This window comes from Ambystoma mexicanum, chromosome 2p (genome assembly GCF_040938575.1).
Source record: "Ambystoma mexicanum isolate Mex_15411 chromosome 2p, UKY_AmexF1_1, whole genome shotgun sequence".
Taxonomy (NCBI): domain Eukaryota; kingdom Metazoa; phylum Chordata; class Amphibia; order Caudata; family Ambystomatidae; genus Ambystoma; species Ambystoma mexicanum.
In genome coordinates, this window is record NC_090923.1 from 1,230,473,464 (window position 1) to 1,230,494,177 (window position 20,714).

Here is a 20,714-nt window from a genome sequence, read left to right on the forward strand (position 1 = left end):
AGTCAAAGACATACCTCAAATCATGCCTAAGATTGGGAGAAAAAGAGTCTCACTCTTAGCAGGAGAAAGAAACAAACCCCAAAAATCCAGCAAAGCTGCTGGGGGACTCACTAGGTTTGGGAAATTAGCCTTATAAGAGAATTCTCACTAACAGTGCGCTGGGTGTTGGTGAATACTTGCAGCCCTTACCGGTGGCCGCTAGCGCTTCCATCCGATTTTACGCATTAGTGTCTCCTGAGGGCCACTCACTTTTCCACGGGTAGCCTGTGCTACCACCCGATTCCTAACTCATGGCACCTCTCCTGCCCTTTTGGGGAGACCCTCCAGGAATAGTGGGAACATATTCTTCATTGCCTCACCCACCTTTCTGAGCTGCTATAGCTCCTGCAAGAGACACCATTTCTGCTCTTCTGCACCCTTGCATGCACCTGCACCTGCACCTGAAAGTACTTTTGAGCGATATGCTCCACACTTTGTAGTGACTGGACTGCCTCTTAGTTAGGGATTGATTGTTGAGGAACTGCCTAAAGTCCATTTGCACTGCTTGCCCCCTTTCCTTCTAGGTTGTGGACTCATTGTTGTGCATTAATCCTTTAGGCCACTTGGTATTGTATACATGTGTTATATTTGTGTTGTATTAGTTTGAAGTATTACTGTTAATAATTGCTTTGTGTTTGATTTCAAAGGCCTTGAATAAATGTTATGTATTTTTAATATATACACCTGACTGGGAGTAATTTGTAGTGTCCTTTGCTGTGTGTGCTCATTGTGTGCTTTCAGTCACCCTCACCCCTCCTGAGACCTAGTCTTGACCGCTGCCAATGCTACTTTGATTGGTCTGGCTTGTCCAGAAGTTTACCCTGTTCCAAGAAACTAGGTTGGCCTAGTTTCTTGGAACAGAAACTAGGCCAGCCAGGTCAGAACAGGAGACAAAATTAAGCTGAAACATCATGCTACTTGTCTATCTGAAAACGTGATTTACGCAATCAAGTGCCACTGTGAGAAATTCTATGTGGGTGAGACATCAAGGAAAATACGGTTACGCCTAAATGAACATAAATCTTGCATTAGGAATGACAATCATACATCGGCAGGGGCAAGACGTTTAAAAAAAATGGACATTCTATCACACAAGTACCCTTTCATGTACTGGAAGTGATATCTGCCAAAGGACAGAACAGAGACATGAGGAAGATACGAGCACAACAAGAAGCATTTTGGTTCGACAGATTGGACGCTTTAACTCCTCGTGGAATGAACAAGGAGTTAGATTTGAGCTGTTTTTTGTAACTTACAAACATCCAGGACCCTTGAGCCTGCACAACTCCCTTGATTAATAAATATCCATAATCACAAATTGTCATACACAGTTTTAATGCACATTCAATATATTTGACAAAGGTACCCTATCATGAACGTCCAGATCCTGATCACGTAGATTTTCCCTCTTTATTAAGTTATGGGATAGGTTATTTTTTTTCCTCTTTTCTTTTTTTAGTGTTATTGTTTGTACTCTTTCACAACGAGTTTTCATTTTTTCACGTTTTGTCCCAATGTATATCTTTTCTTTCTAAGTATTTTAGAATGCTGTAATACGTACCCCCAGTGTTCGAAATGTATAGTAGTCTAAATACCACATTTAAAGGTATATGGTGTTTATGGTGTTTAGAGCAATGGTTTACAGTGTTGATGTATGACGTTCACCCAATTATGCATATTTATATAACATATGTAATTGAGTATATTCATAAGAATGATTAAATAGATTAACATATGGTAGAACATAACGCTAGTTAATACAGGTTGTACTCCGAAGGGGAGAGCGAATCTCAACACCGACACTGTTAGCTTATTTAACCATTCCAAGATGGCCGCCTCACGAACGTATCATGCGCGGTCAGCATAGTAACACAAATCACAACAAATAGAGTCAAGCCGGTCCCCGCGCGCACGCCAAGTCCCGAGTCTGCCCGATACAGAACTCATCTAGGTAAGCAGCGCTAAGGGATGGGAGTATCTCACTGATACTGCCTGAGTATATGACGATATTACATTTTAGGACACAGCGCGCGCTGGTTTCTACATCAATTGAAAACCGCTAATCAGATTGTGGAACCACGGGTAAGAAACCACGAGGCATTCATGTAATTTATTATTTTTTTCTATGCTAGTGCACACCATGATGCGCTCAATACAACTTATTAACAGACACCGCACTACAGCATGTTTTATTACTCTTCAGAGCATAGACTGTTAAATGCATTCAAAGATCAGTCATTTTCAAATCCATAACACTAAACACTATTTGCTTATAATAGAGGTAGATTTTGAGTAACATTGTTGTTCTCTGCTCTATTTTCTTTTATTTCTTTTCAACTTTCACCATCTGATCATTCAACAACCAACATGTATTAACGTATGTATCAATTGATTGGCATCGTGGATAATGACGAAATGTTATGCAATAACTGTTTTGCTTGAACAATGTTGAAACTCAATGGGATATATGGACGTTGATGGTATACTTCTGACAATAACTTTTTTCTATTCTATTGATTGAATAACTTAGGCGGTTGCGGTTGAATCTGTGGGGTTTCAAATATAATGATTTGTTTTGGTCATTAGAGCTCGAATTAGAGACGCATGTCTCACTAAACTGGCCCTGACGAAGGATATTTTATCCAAAATGCATTGGCCATAATCCCTAGGTTTTGAATGCATCTGTATTACAGAGAACAGTGAACCTAAGTGATAAGATATCACACATAAAGAATAAAAGCACCACTTTAAAGAATCAAAGTTTTTGTCAAAATAATTTTTGAAAAACTATAAAATGAATAAACACCACATTGCAGTGACATTAGGGAGTGCAGCCCGCACCACTGGCTTCACGGGCAAGGTCTTTTTTCTCAGTCGCCTGTGGTATCTTCCCCAGCCTGTGTGACTCTCTTTTGCTCACCATTGTTCCCCCCGGCTCAACGCACTCAGCTGGACACACCTTGGATGCTTTCATGTCAGCAGACATCCCCATCTTCAACCCCTCTCGTTACTCCTCTCCCCTTGTCTGACCATGCTCTCCTGTTCTCTCACCTGATCTCTTGGGTCCGTCGGTGAAGCCTCTGCCCGCACTGCCAGTCTTCTTCTAAGGCATTAGACCAGTGAAGCGAGTGTCAGTTGCTTCCTTTGCCGCCACTTTCATTCACCCTCCCACTCCGACCTCTGTTTCTCACTCTGACACAGCCCTTGCTAACCTTCACCTCTCCATCTCCAACACCCTTGAGATCCTTGCCACTGTCATGAGGATCTGCATGAAGCCTGCCTCCAAGCGTAACAGCGGGTATGACTCCAACCTAGCCTCTCTGAAACGCAAGTGTAGAGCTGCTGAGCGGAAGTGGCAGGCTTTGAGCACCGCCTCTGACAGAATGGCCTGCCCCCTGCTCCAAAGACAATACAGGCTCTTCATCCACTCGAAGAAGGCGGCCTATATCCATGCCTGCATCTCTGCGGCCACTATCAACACAGCTGAACTGTTCAAAATCTGCAAGGAACTTGCCAATCCCACTGCAGTCTCCACTTCTCTCCTGCTATCCCTGACCCACTACACTGGCCTATCACTTCATGACCAAAACTCAGGACATCCTGTCCTCACTCTCCTCTACACCCCTCCCTTCTCCCTCACCCACTCTCAGGCCGCCCTTGGCTCCCCTCCTTCTCTTCTCTTTCTGACCCATAGCACCGGATGACGTCGCTAGACAGGTCCTCTCTATGAAAGTCTCCTCCAAACAGGTGCTGCCCTGCTCCTCCAGAACTATCATGGACAACATTGCCTCCTTTGCTTCACCCTTGCCTGATTTCTGCAATCACACCTTTGCCACTGGCTCCTTCCTCAAGCACTCCCTTGTGCGCCCTCTCCTCAAATATCCTTCTGCCAACCCCTCCTGCCCAGCAAACTATTGCCCTATCTCCATTACCCCCTTCCTGAGCAAACTCCTGGAGAAGCTGGCCATCTCCCAGCTGATCCACCACACTGAATCTGTTGGTTGTCTCCACGACCACCAGTCTGGCTTCCTAGCAGCCAGTGACATGGAAATTGCACTCCTGAACACCTGTGAAAACTTGGTCTCAAATCTCGATTCCAACTCTCCTTCCGTTCCCATCCTTCTTGATCTGTCCTCTGCCTTTGATACCGTCAATCATTCTGCCATTATAAATCAGCTCCATGATACCCTTGGCATCACAGACCTGGCACTGGACTTGTTGATCACCTTCCTCTCTGACCAACCATCCAAGGTTCAACTGGGCACTTTTCTTTCCCCCATCACACTCTCCACCTGCGGCGTCCCTCAGGGCTCTTTGCTCTCACCGTGACTGTTCAACATCTCCCATGACCCTCTGGCCCCATTGATCTTCGCCTTGTCTCCTCACTTCCAGTGTTACGCAGACAACACGCAACTCTCCTTCAAGCCTCCCTCCACTGCTTCCTCTTGTTCCTCTCTCATTCCTGACTGTATGACTGCTATTTAGGCATGGTGTACTGCTATTGATCTCTGCCTTAATGCCAGTAAAACTAAGATCCTTCTCATTGATTGATTGATTGTGTATTTGTATAGCGCTTCAAGGAGGGAGCATGGGAAAATACAATTACATTCTTACAATTCTTGAAACGGTTAGAATGAGAAAAATACCTATCATAATCAGACTGATGACATTTCGGATAGTGCAAGTGCAAAGGTACAGTTAAGGTAAAAAGGGGAGAGGGAAGAATGAGACAAGCCAGCAGTAACATTACTATGCCTGACAACAATTGTTGTAGTCCATGAATAACATGAGGACGTGGAGAGGAGCAGGGGGGGGTGGTTGTGGAGAGAGGGAGGAGGAGAGGAACAAACAAGCGACTATCATAGTAGGTCAAATGAACAAATCAGAATAGTGCTAGGGGGGATTGGGAGGAGAACACAAGGAGGGAAGGGGGGACAGATAAGCTGCTATCAGAGGTCAAGGTAGATGATAAGTACGTGCTAATGGACATGAATACTGGGTCAGGAGTGGGAGGGGGGAAAGAAGGGGTGGCTACAGAACCGGTGGAGAGGCAAAGGAGAGGGGGGAGAGGGGAAAGGTGGATGTGAAAGATAGGCAGACATGATTACTATGTCTGACGGCAATTGGGGCAATGCCTAACTTTAACAACAGAGGGGGGGTGGGTAGGAAAGGGCAAGAGGCTGCGAAAGACAGGCTGCAATGATTACTATTCCTGATGGCAATTGGGGAAGTGCCTGAAGTTAACAGGGGGAGGGAAGATCAGGGGAAGTCAGGGGCAGCCAGGACAATTTAACCGGGGGCAAGGGGATGGGTGGGGGGCACTTAAAGACTCACGGGGGCATAGGGGTGCGTGAGGGGTACATACAAACTCAGGGGCATGGGATGAGGCAGACCGTGGTGGACAGGGGTAGACGGGGCCTTTGTTGTGGCGTTAGTTGGTGATTGTCAAGTATCGGCGGAAATCATCAGTGTTAGGACGCCGTAATTATCCGGCTTCCACGAGACCTAATACTTGTGGTTCTCGTATTTGCCGACGAACAGTGGTTACGGTCCCTTTAAGACCTCGTCTGCCGGGAGCTTGGAAGTTGGCATGGAGACGATGGCGTTCTCTCACGTCTTTCACTTTTCCCCGTACACGTTGAAAGACGTATAGTGATCATGTGACTATTATTTAAGCCACGCCTGTGCGTTTTGCCGGCGCTTCTGAATCTAGTATTCTAGCGGCTTGCTTTCTCTCGTATCCAGGTTCTTGTCCCTTTTGCCTTGTTTTCCTGTTTCTCGACTTCGGACTGCCTTCGGACCCGACTTGCTTACTCCTTTGTACTTTTGCTGCCAGTCCTGCTCATCGACCTCGGATCGTCCACGGACCTGCATTGCTTACTCCTTAGTACTTTTGCTGCCAGTCCTGCTCATCGACCTCGGATCGTCCACGGACCTGCATTGCTTACTCCTTTGTACTTTTGCTGCCAGTCCTGCTCATCGACCTCGGATCGTCCACGGACCTGCATTGCTTACTCCTTTTGTACTTTTGCTGCCAGCCCTGCTCTTCGACCTCGGACCGTCCATGGACCTGCCCTGCTACTCATTTGTACTGTCTCCCGCTTACCGTTTTTTCTCCTGCATTGGAACTCTGCACCATTGGTACATGGACTAGAGACTGCCTTTATTGTACCTTTAGGCGTCCTCGTGCCGTCGGGTTAGATTTTACTCTTTGGACATTCAGCTTGGATCTTCACCCTGCTTCTTGCTTTGCCTTCATTTCTGGATTGATTTCCTGGTCCTTTAGTTTTGGGTTTGCCGCTACCTTACTTCTTATTCCTTCCTGGGGATATTCGGAGATTCTGAAGAACCGCACAGGTTAGTGGTTGGTTCCTATTTTGATGTCTGCATGTTTGGCATAGAGTCGCATCTGTGTGATTATTGCTCTTCTTGCAGCTGTCTGGGGGTCTTGCCTGTTCACCTTGAGAAGACATCCCGTTCCAGTATCCTGTTCCATGCGATTCTGGATTCTTCATTGGCATTCCATCTTTCCGCCAATCAATTGTTCTGGTTGTTCATTGTACTGACTAGTTCGGTAGATTGGCGAGAAGAATTCCTCGGCTACACTACGAGGGCAAGAGCGCTACTGACAGTGATGGCCGGCTCCCACCTCCCGGTTGCTCCGATTGGCTTAAGGGCCAAATAGCAACCAATGGGAGGGGGGAGCCGAGCCAGGCAGGCAGCATCAGAGCAGGTGAAAATGATGCAGCCATGTTGGGAAGGCCAACAAACATTAGGCAAGATGCAGGAGACGAGTAAAGTGCCAGGAAAAGTATGAATAAGAGCAGAATCCCAAACACTGCGCCTCCCGTGGGGCCATCAATATTGCACACTAGTTACTTTTCAAATTTAGGCATTCCAAAGTCAATTTGTAGAAAAGTCGAGCCAGCGGGCGCAACGTGGAATTAGCAGGGTTTACCATGGTGTACAATGAAGATTGAAGGAGGCGAGTTTGAGCCTCGACAGATTTCCCTAACATCGATCGCTGCATTCAGGCAGAGGGAAAATGAGGAAAAGACCGAGGAGGGGCCTTCTTGTTGCCAGCTCCCTCCTTTCCTTCTACTCTCTGTCCTTCCTCCATGGGTCCCCGCCCCTCACTTACTTGTGAGGCAACAAAACTTGGTGTCATCTTGGACTCCTCTCTCTCTCTCTCTCTCTCCTTCTCTCCTCACATTGCAGACCTTGCCAAGAACACCCATATTCAGTGGCACCTCCTCAGAGGCATTCTCCCTTTCCTCACCTTCCTCCAGAAACACAATGTCTCCAGAGCTCTGGTCCTCTTTAAGCTGGACTACTGCAACAGCCTCTTCCTCAATCTGCTTAAATCCTCTCTTCGCCCCGTCAACTAATTCAGAATAGGACTGCAATGCTTATCCTTGACCTCAAGCCCAGGGACCGCATCTCTCCAGCCCTGAAATCTCTCCACTGGCTCCCGGTTGTTGCGAGGATCAAGTGCAAGACCATCGGCATCATCCACAAGGCTTTCTCCCTAAATACCTCCCTGCTAGAGCCCTTCGGTCTTCTTGCTCCAACTCCCTGCAGGTTAGATGCTTTTCCAAGCAGAGAATGGAGGGGGTTGGGGGGGAGACAACTCTCTTCCGCAGCATTCTCCCTCTGGAATGGAATCCCTGTCCCTCTCAGGCTTGAGCTGGATCACCTTAAGTTCCAAAAGACCCTCCTTTTCTCATCTTCATTCCTTCTCTCCCTCCCCTGCTAATTTTCCTCTGTGCCACATTTTGATTGTGGAGGCATGTTGTGGTATAAGGTGTGACCTGTCATACAGAGGCATCTTGCATCCTGGCTGCTGGACATCAATACCTGGTACACACTGCCTACATCTACCCCACTTTGTTTGGTGCCCCATGGTACTGCTGGTGATCCCACGGTGTGCAGTCATAATGTCGACATCAATAATGTCGACAGTCAAAATGTCGAAAAATTAATGTCAAAAATCTATAATGTCGACATACAAAAATGTCGACATAATATTTTTTCGACATTAATTTTTCGACTCATAAATAAATACATAAATACATTCTATATAAAATAAACAATTCAGACAGTAATTTAGTTTCATCTTTATGTTTATTAAATCTAAAAAAATATGTATAGGTAATATATAAATATATAGGTAATACCAACGTATTGTATTAAATAAATAAACATAACAATGCTTCTTTTCAGATAAATAAATAATTAAATGCAACATCTTTTTATAATTCAGTTCAACATGTTATATACTAAACAACCAGTAGATGGCCCTAGCGAGTTAAAAATGTATGTATACAATTATTAACTTATATTTGTTTTAACTTTCTACGTACGGTACGTAGTACAACGTAAACGTGAGCGCCATTTTTAAAGCTCACTATCGTCTCGTTTCTACCGCGGTCGCGTCCTCGTCCGTTCGTTCCTTGGATTGTTTTTTTTTTTGGGTATTTCATCATTTTTTTCTTGGTTTTTCATCGGATGGACTGGGTCTACTTGGATTCCATGGATTTTGCCGTAAGGATGTTGGATTGTGCGTTCCTGGATGTTTCCATTTTTTTCGGATACGGCTTTCCTGGAAGTCTTTTTTTCATGGAGCAGAGAGTTTACCTGGAACAGAATCTTGGATCTCGGATTAATGTGGATTTTGGATACTTTACGTGGACTTTGGATACTTTTTTTTACTCAAGCTGTGGATTTTATCATGGAATTGGCACCTTTTCATGGTTAATGCAATCTCCCTTTGCACCTGGATTTATGGTTTTTTTTTGGGGATTTTTCACCTTTTTCAACACGGATTCTTGACGACCATCAACTGTAAGTGTTCTTTTTAACATTTTAAGTTAAATGCAATAGAATCTAAGTAAATGTCCTTGTTCTCTATTGTGAATGCCTGTACTAGTTGCTCTAATTTATTATCATAGTCTCTGTATTTTTTTGTTTTCGGTGCTTGATTTGCCAAAGAAATTGTTTGTGAAATTCTAAATTCCTGGTGTTGTTCCTCTAATTTTAAGTCTCTTAAGAAATGCCATAAACTTGGATTAAGGGTGTTGACATTTTTATTTATGCGGCTATGCTAGCCTTCCAACGCGTTATTTGTTCTTGGTTGTTTTTCCATGGTAGACTGGTAGCAGTTCCACAATTCAATTGCGTATTTTGGTCTGCGTCTGTTGCCACTCCTAGTTAATTGCCCTATCCAGGTATTTTCGAAGTAGTCCAGTAAATTTGTTAATTCATCCTCATGATTTTTATAGTACAGACTTTCAATTAAATGTTCGTAATAAATAATAACATGATTTTCCGGTACAAAAGCCAATGCAAAAAGTTTCTTAACGTTAATCTGAAAGTAACTGTCCTCCGTATATTTTGATCCCAAACCTAATTTCTGTATTTTTCTCCAAACACTTTGTGTGAAATGAAAAAAACAGCCTTTTATTCTAGTTTCTTTGTACACGCTAGAAAAACCCTTGATTTGTGCTGTTTCATAATCCATGATTATTGTCTCTGGTTGCGAATCTGGTGTAGTTTCCTTAATTTTATTGTATATTATTTTGTATGCGTCCTCTGTTTTTTTTGGCATCAAAAAGTAAATAAGTGGTAATATTTTGTCATTGATTGTTCCATGTACTGTATAAAATTGAAAAAACGGGTGAGGGCATACCTTAAAAGTGGCGTCACTCTGCCAATTTTTGCTTTGACTTAGATGTTGAAAGTTTTGTGCGGTAGCGAACACCAAGATTTTGTCATTGTTTACTCCAATTGAGCCACAGTAAAAATTTTCTCCTCGTGTTGTAACCTTAAAAATATCCGGAATAGTTATATTTTCAAAGGATGTAGGTGGAGGGGGTAGGTTTTCATTAGTATGTTTGGCTCGGTTAATAGTGCGCTGCATTAATTTTTCAGCTGGTAATTGCGCTGTTACATGCGTTGGTAATTGGCCACAAACTTCTCTGAGTACAGATCCACTAGTTTCCCCCTCATGTTCTATTGCTTTTCTTTTTAGTTCCGTTAATGTTTTCCTGATTATTATATTTGTCTGATCAGGCATATGATTGTGTTCAGCATTTCCCTTTACTTCTGTTCCCACTGTTACTGCGCGGGCTGTACATTTATTTTTCGCATATTCTGTGCAGCGCCAGTAAATTCTCTCTTTTCGCTGAAGCTCTTTATAGAATATGTATCCATTCCAAATTAACTGCTTTCCTCCCTTTTGGCTTTCTATAAATTCTACTTTGTTTTCCATTTTATCACCTGAAACGACACATAAAATTAATTTTTTTGTGGTATTTTATACTATTTGTGTTATTGTACACATTATTTTTTATTATGGTAGTGCGTCTTACCTTTTCTCCTGTTATAAGTACGAAAGAAGTGTTATCAATTGCCCGAAGTAACCTCTCAAGAGATGTTCTGTCAGGTAATGACGGTTTTCCACAGCCGTTACTGGTTTCCTGCTATCAAAAACAAGGTGCTTTACTCAGGAATGTCATCTAGTGTGTTAACCATTTCGTAACCTATCTTTATCTAGTGTAACAGACAAGTGGGTGATTACGGACGAAGGGAAGGGGAGGGGGTGCTGGGATGGTTCGTGATGTAGGGTGAGGTTGGGGGGTTGGGGGGGGGGGGGGACCCCCCCCCCAATAATTATTTCGGGTTATTGTCTATGATAATCGACCATTTTTTTTGTCGACATTTTTTTTTCGAAAAATTGACTTCCTCCATTCTATGTATAGGATGTCGACATTATTGTTTTCGACATTTTTTTTTCGACTTTTTTGCGTGTCGACATTTTTTTTTCGACATTTTGACTATAAACCGATCCCACAACTCTCTGAAATTTCAGGGCATAGCTCCTGCAAGAACAGTTTATGCTTGATGGCATGCACCAGTAAGATAACCCAGTGGGTGGCTGAAATCTGACAAATTAGGCTGTGTGTCGCACAGGCATCATCTGTCCTTACAGAAGAATCACAGATGCACCCCATGTCCTGTATGTGAGTACCTGGCCCACGCTCCCTGAATCCACCCCTCTCCATTAGTGCCACCAGATGCACCAAGGCGAACTGACAACTCACCCCTGAAAGAACAGGCTATGCATGCAAAGGAGGAGTGGGTTAATGCACAAGCTGTACAATTCTGGGGACTGAGATGTGTGCAGTGATAGAAGTGTAAAAAGGGAACTAATCGCACTCTTGCTGCATCCAATAGGAAGGGAGTGGGATGGCTGGAAAGCTGGCAGATGGGGTTTTGGGGGGGATACCAGGATCACAAACATTGACTGAAGAGCGAAGCACCATTCTTCAAATTTGACCACATACCTCCAAGCTTTACCCTGTACAAATAGTTCAGATTTCAAGGCCTACAGTAATGATGCCTTTATAGAGGTTCTTACAAAAAACACAAATTGCATAATAAAGCCACATAACACCATGTAAATCCTTATAGCAACATGTTAAGCAAAAAAAATATCATTGTGGGTTTAATTTTTACATCCCAAATGGTAAACTATAAGTCCCAGAATGCAAGATAACGTCAACCTGAAAAATCAATTGAAGCCCACTGTACTTTCAGCGATTTAAACATGCAATAAATTAAGTTGTGTAATAAATTCAGATAGAAAACCTCCAGCTCGTCGTTATTCATGATGTTGAAAACATTTAATTAGTGACATAAAGCAACTTTTATTTTTGGTTTGTGCATGTCATGATGGATATAAACAAATCTTTAAATGGGTGCTCTGTGTTGCTCACTTTAACTATTAGAGATTTGCAGGATAACTGGTGCTTTGCAAGCTCTTTGAGTTGGAAATGTTCCATCATGCATAGGAAAGGCTCTGCCACTGATAATCGAAATATGTTTGCAACCTGAGCACCTTAACAACCTGCAGTGCCACGGAGGGGGGGGGGCGGTGTGTGTGTGGGTGTAGGTATAGGTAGCTGTGACTTGAGAAACTGGCAGTGCTTGAATCTCTGGCCTGAGCTGATTCTATATTTGGCTCAGGAGAAAGAGAAAGCGCTGTGTAAAAAGCAAACAAACGAGCGGCCCAGGCCCAAAGATATCAGTAAACAAAAACATCATGATCACAACAAAAGATAAACCCTCCAACTGCACATGCTGCCAGCCCTGTCCGGTTGAGGCAGCTGAGCCCAGGAGAGGTGTGCAAATAACAGTACTAAACATGCATACATAGGGTGCAGAGGCCTTATGTACAGAGAAATCTAAGTTCTTACCTCTAGGCCTGAAGAAAGAAGAGTGAGCAGCATTCCCTGGAAGGCTTTGCAGCTTTCATTTCACTTCAATATGATTGGTTGACTGTCATGTGCTTTTCAGCATGTGTTATACTCACAATTCAGAGCACCTTATCCATTCCAATGCATCCTACATTCATTTCAATCTGTGTCATAAGAATTTCAACCCAGATTATATACATTTAAATTATTGTCATATTTATTTCAATGTATGTCATATGCATTTAAATGCATATTATATTAATTTCAATCAGTGTTATATTCATATCTATCGACGTTACATTCATTTCAGTGGGTGTCAAATGTATTTCAATGAATGTCCTATTAATTTCAAAGCATGCTCGGATTACTAACTGGTACACTTCATTACTCCTAGTCCTACTCTTCCTCATCCCAATACTTACCTGAGTATGTTCCGTGCTCACTGGAACTCTTTTCTTTTCAAGCTGGCCTCCTCTGGCGGCCCCTCCCCTCCGAGGCGGTATAACCTCCCAACCAACCAGCCCAATGCACTAATCCAAAGCCCAGGCATGGGAACTTTCATCCATTGGGCGGGAGGGAAGGGAAGTGCGTACTGGGGGGCAAGGAAGAGTAGGACTAAGAGTAAAGAAGATTAGCAGTAAGTAGTCTGAGCATTACCTCCACATCCCTATTCCACATCCAGTACTTACTTCTGCGTTGTACCAAAGCAGAAACGGGAAGGACACCCATGCCCATCACAAAAGACACATACATCAAGGGTAATGTGAAACCCACCCAACACCATTTTATTCAAGGAAAGGTAAAAGGCAAAAGGCAGGCTGACCATGACTCCTGCCACCACCTCATCCAGACACAGACTCCAGAACATCCACACCAAGGGAAGTATACTGGAGCACCTGCACGTTGACTTGGTTATGCCGAATGAATGGTTGTGTGTAGCCCATGTGTCATCTCAGCAAAACTCCAACAAAGGTACCCCCCGCAGGCATGCCCAGGAGGCAGACAGCCCTCTCGTGGACCGACACTGGACCCACCCTGCAGAACACCCGGGCAACCTCCAAGCCCTGCAGAGGAGTCGCTGAGTGAGGGCCACCAGCTGTTGCCCCTCCTGCTCAGCACGGAGAGTATTCACCAGTTCTGGCAAGAACGAAAGAACTGCTCTGGGCTGGTTGGTTGGGAGGTTATACCTTCTGGGAGGGGAGGTGCCAGAGAAGGCTTGCTTGAAAAGAAAAAAGTTCCAGTGAGCATGGAACGTACTGAAAGGTAAGTACTGGGACGAGGAAGAGGACGGTGGAGGTAATGTCTTATTCATTCTAATGCATGTAATATTAATTTCAATGCATGTTCCATTCACTTCAATGTGTCATAATCATTCTATTGCATGTCCTATTCACTTCATAGTGTCATATTTATTTCAATGCATGTTTTATTCATGTCAATGCATGTTTTATTCATTTCAATGCATGTTATATTCACTTGAATGTGTGTCTCATTCATTTCAATGGGTGTCATATTCACTCCATTGCATGTCGTATTCACTTCAACGTGTGCCATAATCATTTCAGTGGGTGTCCTATTAATTTCAATGTATGTCTCATTCATTCCAATACATGTTATATTCATTCCAATGCATGCTACATTCACTTCAATGTGTATCATATTAATTCCAAAGGGTGTCATATTCACTTCAACATGTGTCATATTGATTTCAATGGGTGTTATATTAATTCAAATGCATGTCCTGTTCATTTCAATGCATGTCTTCATTCCAATGCATGGTATATGCATTTCAATGCATTTTCCATTCACCGCAAAGTGTGCCATATTAATTTCAATGATTGTCATATTCATTCCATTGCATGTACTCATTTCAATGTGTGTCATATGCATTTCAATGGGTGTCCTATTCATTTCAATGCATGTCTTTTTTTGTAGAATTTCAATGTATGTCATACTCATCTCAATACATGTTATAGTCAACTCAATGCATGCCTTACTCATTTCAATGCCTGTTTTATTCATTTCAATATGTCACATTCATAAAGGTGTAATTTTGACCTTAACGACTTCCCATAGTTGGTGCCGTCAGTCTGAGAGGACCAACGCAACATCCTGGCAATACTTTAGGAAGCCGGGAAAGACTCTCCAAGCTGCCAAGAAGTAAGTGCACAGACGCCCAAAATGGCAAGGACTGGAAGTGACGGTTTGGCTTCCAAAGGGATGGTTCCTTTAAAGGGGAAAGTTGAAAGGTGGGGGGGCCCACAGTCATTAGACAAGTTGATTCGCTTGCACACATTCTTGGAACCCCACCCTGTGATTCCTATCAACCCATATCATCTGGTTTTCTGTTTGTGCCCAATAAGGCCCAATAAGGTAATTGTACTGATACTCTGGCTTCAGGTTATATGTTGATCACTCAGCTGTGACATCTGCCTATTACTTTCCCTTTTATATTTAATTACTTGGAAATAGAAATGGGTCTGCTAAAGTGAAGTCTGCTCTCCATTTGGCGATCACATACAACAAGCCCAACTGAACAAAATACAGTTTTAAACTTGCTCCCCTACAGGGTAAGTAGCAGACTGCCCTTCTGCACTAGCCGTTATCGTAATAACAGCCTATAGCAACTGTAACTTTGGTCATCCAACTATTTGTTCGGTACCACCACTGGACCTTCATTGCCCTAACCTCACCATTAAAAAGTGCCCAGTGATTACCACTTCTTCAGAGCCAACAGCGGCCTGAGTCATTTCTGCGCACATTGCAAATCGTGACTTGGTCTGAAGTGCTCCTAGGCTATGGGCCACGCTTGTGACGCAGTAAGCACTCTCAATGCTGTCATTGCATTAACCTTTCTTGTTGGTCATAGTCTCCAACCACTGCATCAATCACATCGGGTGATTAATGATTTGCTGAGGGGGGATAGCTCAGGGGCAACGCCTTTGTCTTGGAAGCAAGACAACGCAGCCCGATCCTGCGCTTAGAAACCAATCTCTGGTATTAAGCGCATTATAAAGGAACAATTATAAATTATCTCTGGGAATATATCAATTTCTGCACTTTTGACTTTTTCCCCTATCAAGAAGAGGAGCATATAATGGTAAAAAAAAAGTTAAGCCACTTCAGTTGCTGTTTTATATGCTTGTAACTAGGCGTGTACCGAATATGATAAAGTATTCGGCCGTGTACCAGATAGTTTGATAAACATTCCGCTGAATAGGAAGCCAGATAGTTGTTTCATTGTTTAATGAATCATGCTTGAAACTTGAAAAATAACTTTTTTTTTTTTAAATACAGAATTTTAAATGTGTTCCGGTCTTTAATTTGTTTCTTTATTTTAATCAACATCTCATTCTTATTAATGCACACACTACAGAAGAAAAAAAAAACAGATTAACAAAAAAAGCATTTATCACATATAGGGAAGGATACTGATATGCTGCACTGGTGCTACACAAATGGGCATGCTTCATGATTGCCAAGTGCTCAGTTGCAATGAATAAAATGGATACTGCAATTCTTTGCAAATCACACATGTTGAAATCTTGCGAGCTCTCTAACAGAAATGTACAAATGGTTTAGGTTCACTCATGCATGGTTTAAGTCGAGCGTATTTCGAGATGAGTGGAGTTCATCGCATGTCTCCCTCCCTACACAACATACATGGGAGTGTCGGAATAAAAAGTATATCGTGCCTCCTATTGTAATAAATATATTAATATTGGCCTACGCCAAGCTGCTCGAAAGTCATTTGCAAGATCTGTGTTACAAGGTCCTGACCTTTAATCTATGTAGGCCACCATTTTAGGTCAAACCGCCATTTTAGGATTTATGTGGAAAAGTCACCCTGTGAGCTAAAATGGTGGACGATGTCATTGCAAAATACAACATGGCCGTCTTGACCTCTGTACATCACTAATGTGTAATCTGCCTGCAGGCTACTTGTTGAGGTCATGAACTGAGAACTTGTCCTACGTTGACCTATGTGTAAAAGGATTACTCGCGCAAGTAAACCAATCCACGAGTATGTATTATGATAATGTATTTACACATTGGACAAAGAACACCTGTTTTACTATATTGTATTAATGTTTAAGAAGACCTGCAATACGAAACTTAGAATACACAGTTAATGCATACGCTTATTGTTACATGTAATAAAGAACAAACCAGTTAGATGCGGTTATTTGAGACTCGGCAACAAACCCTAGAATTGGTGATGTATAAAGTAGAATATTAACCCGAAGAGGGGTTGGCCATAGCGCTCACAAAATGTATAAAAAGCTAGTGCATTCTAATGTACAGTCTCACACTGAACCACGCTGGAGTTTGTTGTGTTGTACTGAGGGATGATAGCTATCTGACTTTGCACTGTTTTGTAATTGTATTTGATAGAGAATAAAGTACTTTGTATATTCCTTTGAAACCTGTGTTTGGTGTATTTCCTTTTGGGGTACTTAGCTTCGATATTTTGTTTCTGTTTTCACAGTTGGCGCCTGAATAGGGACCCTCAAGATTGATGCCGGATTGTTGAAGGTTGACACTTGCTATCGGACCGGGATCGGACGGTGTACAAAAGTAAGGGGCCCCTGGATGAGACGCGACACCTCAGCAGCGCTGCACGATCCGATCCCTGGACGACTAGCCTGTGGTCTGAGACGGCATCTTGACGAGGGTCCACTTATCGAGGCGGGCAGATTTGCCGAAATCACCATACACAAGGTAAAATTAGTTAGATAAGATTCTTAGAAGTACCGATCGGTCCTCCTTAGGTTTGGCCAGGTGAGTCGTGACCCGATTCTTAATTTAACCCTGGCAATTTCAATTTATGTGCATTGTATTTGCAGACACAATTATTGACCAGGTAACACCAAGAATTTGAGATATGCCTGGGAAATTGTCTACCTGCTTTAGGGCATTATTCCGCAGTGATAGACAATCTTTGGAATTTAGCCGTCCAGCACCACAGGAGGGGTCGCCGGCATGTACTATGTACTGTAAGCATGGCATTGGAAGTATAGTATTTAATGATATTTAGCACAGACAAACCAGACATACCTCCGAACTTCAGTGGCCAATCAATGGTAGTTTTGAGATCCCTCGCATTGAATATTTGGAGTCAGTATTGTTAAAGAAAAAGGCTAGACCTGCAGCATTTGATTTTTTTCAGAATTGGAAAAAAGAAGCGTTATAACCGCTTAAGAGTAGAGAAAAACATGCGCGCCGTCATAAGACGGTTGCCGAAAAAGCATTATTATATTATCAGGATAAACAGGCTGAGTCGGCTAAAAAATATGGAAAGGGCTTTTTCACTTGGTATTCAGAAAATCTATCCTTCCAAAGATCTCCATGATTCTGGTGAGGTTTTTGAGAAAATATTAAATGAACGAAGGCCTGGTGCCTCGGCGCCACCTCCGTATGTTCCTCTTCCTGCTGCGGTACCTTTTCCTGCTGTTATTCCTACTCTTCCTGCTCAACCTGTTGTTCCTATTCCTTTGACTGTTGTTCCTCCACCTGCTCCTCTGCCTCTTCCTGTCGCACCAGTTATAGCTCCTCCATCGAATTCGCCTATCCCCTCTCTTCCAAGTGGTCTTGGGCCGCTTGTAATCGATCATGGTGCAGGCTCGAAGGTTGTCACTCGCAGTACTGTACCACCGGAGAAGTGAGTTAATTGCATGGGCTAAACATTGTATGGAGAAGGATGATCAGGCTAGTGTTTTTTCCACACTTTCTAATAAGGATAATTTTCCTGAGAAAAATGTTTTTATTGAAGGTTTGGGGATTCAGTTATGTATAATGTGGGGAAGATTAAATAATATGGATGTTCCGCAAGGGTTAAGGGATCTAAATACTTTAGCACTTTCCAGAGATACTCTGGAGAAGGTAAATGAGCATGTCGAAAGGCTATTTGAATATAGAAAGGATACGAAATGAGGATGATGAAGAGGAAAGTATGTATGTACAGAAACGGTACCTTCCGTGTCGTAAACCGATATCGGAGGAAATGCGAATTTGTAAGAAAGATGCGATTTAGATGGATTTCAGACATATCGATAACTCCAGTTGCGGTATATTTTTATTTTATTTATTTATTTATTTATTACATTTGTTACACTCCCAGACCCTCGGGTATCACTGCGAGATTACATAGATCATTCTTAAACATTTGAATAGATAATAAACACATGGTTACACATATATTCTGGGCATTCTTAACATTAATACTATGGTGCGCACAAAAGGCATATTTAGCAAGGATTATGCAAGAGAGAAGGTTCCAGTTATATTTACAATTACAGAGTTGTTGGACTTGAAGTTATTTGAAAAGCCATGTTTTGAGTGATGTTTTGAAGCCAGAAAGGGAGCTCACTTCTTTGATGCTATTGGGAAGGGAGTTCCAGTGTTTAGGGGCTAGGTGTTTGAAACTACTGCCGCCTGCTTTAGAATTCTTGAACCGAGGTGTTTCCAGTAGTTGCTGGTTGTGTGATCTGAGTATTCTTAAAGTAGTTTTTTTGTGTCGTATTTTATTCAGGTATATGGGGGCTGAACCTTGTTGGCATTTGTAGGAAATGCACATGGTTTTGAAGATGATTCTTTCAGCAATTGGTAGCCAGTGATGCTCTCTTCTAGTCTTAGAAATGTGGTCGGATTTCCTTATGCCAAGGGCTGCTCTTAGGGCTTTATTTTGTAGAAGTTGTAGTTTCTTTAGATTAGATTTGGAGGTGCCTAATAGTAATACATTACAGTAGTCAAGTAGTGACAATATTAGTGCTCTGGCCAGGGCGACGCAATTGGTGGGGGTGAGAAATTGTCTACTTAATGAGATAAGCTTGGCTGTGTAGGAGGTGGTTGATGAGAGGCTACTAATGTGTTTATTCATTGTTAGGTTAGCGTCCAAGTAAACTCCTAGGGTTTTTACTTGTTTCGAGACAGGTATCATGGTACCATCGATGTTAATCGATAAATAGTCAGCGTGAAGGGCACTGATTTTTGACTGAGATCCCACTATGAGGATCTCGGACTTCTCATCGTTTAGACAAAGGCTATTTAGAGCCATCCAGTTTTGAATTATCGCGTAGATGTTGATGAGTAGTGTCTTGGGCATAGTTTTCTGAGAGTGGGATGAGGATCTGGGTGTCATCCGCAAAATTTGTGTAGATGCCACCCATATCGTCTAATGCTGCGAAGAGTAGCTTCGTATATGCGTTGTACAATGTAGGAGAGAGGCAGGAGCCTTGGGGTACTCCTATGGGGAAGGGGATGGGGTCAGCAGCTTCCTTACCTATATTGACTCTGGATGTGCGGTCTGCTAGAAAGGATTTAATCCACAATGTGGCATCCATGGAGAATTAAAATCTTTGGCTAGGGTGTTGCAGAGTTTGTCGTGGTCCACGAGGTCGAACGCTGCTGAAAGGTCTAATAAAAGGAGGATACATAGTTTACCTGAGTCTCTGATGGTGTCCATTTGGATTTTGAGATCCAACACAGCTGTTTCGGTACTATGGTTTGGCCTAAATCCGGATTGTCTTGCGCTGAGGAGTTGGTGGTTTTCTAAGTGGGATTGGACTTGGTTATACGCTATCTTGTCAATGATTTTAAGTAAGAACGGAACTGTCGTTATGGGTCGGTAATTGGTGGGAACAGTCGGGTCTAGAGTAGATTTTTTTTTAGTAATGGGGTGACCCAAGCTTCTTTAATACTGGCTGGGACCAGATTGGCTTTGAAGGAGGAGTTTACGAAATTAGTAATGATGGGCGTGAGGGTGTGGGCTCAGTATTTGACTATTTGTGCTGGGACTGAATCTCCTTTGCAATTGGATGCTTTGAGTTTGGAGATTGTATTATAAACTGATTCTTGAGAGACTGGGGTGAAGGCAAAGGGAGGGCTAGTCGTGCCAGCAGTGTTAAGAGTATGTTTGTCATTAGAGGGTTTACATGCTAGTACTTATTTTTTAGTGGCGATTTTGGATTGTAGCAGTTTAATTCTGGAGGCTAATGCATTTCGTATGGTGGTGCACCATTCTTTGCTTGGTTTGGTGGTGTTTGGGATAGGGATAGGATTTTCCAATTCTCTTAGAATGGAGAAATGTTCTTTTGAGTCGGATGCAGCGTTACTGATCCTTGTGTTATAGGCATTTGCTTTGGTTGTTATTATGGCTGATTTATATTTATTATTTGATAGGAGAAAGGCACTTTTTGATTCAGGCGTAGGGGTTTTCCTATAGGCATGTTCTAGTGCACGTTTCCTTCTAAGGGTAACCACGTCCTCATTAAACCAAAAGCAGGATTGTTTGTCCGTGCGTTTTGTTTTAGTGGTTAGTGGTGCTATATTGTCGATTGTAGATGTGAGGCAATTTTTGTAAATGTCTGCTAGGTGGCAAGGGTCATCACCGGACCATGCCACACTATCTAGGGTTTT

The 20,714-nt window shown here is 42.7% G+C and overlaps 1 long non-coding RNA gene across 2 annotated transcripts in view; it reads left to right on the forward strand.

Moving 5' to 3' along the window:
- Positions 1 to 1,798: 1,798 nt before the first annotated feature.
- LOC138567374 (uncharacterized) overlaps positions 1,799 to 20,714 on the forward strand; it is an 80,636-nt gene continuing 61,720 nt past the window's right edge. The window contains exons 1-2 of one of the 2 annotated variants that reach the window (XR_011302183.1): positions 1,799 to 1,990; positions 14,373 to 14,456. This is a non-coding gene — a long non-coding RNA (uncharacterized lncRNA). The other variant, XR_011302184.1, reaches the window with a different exon arrangement.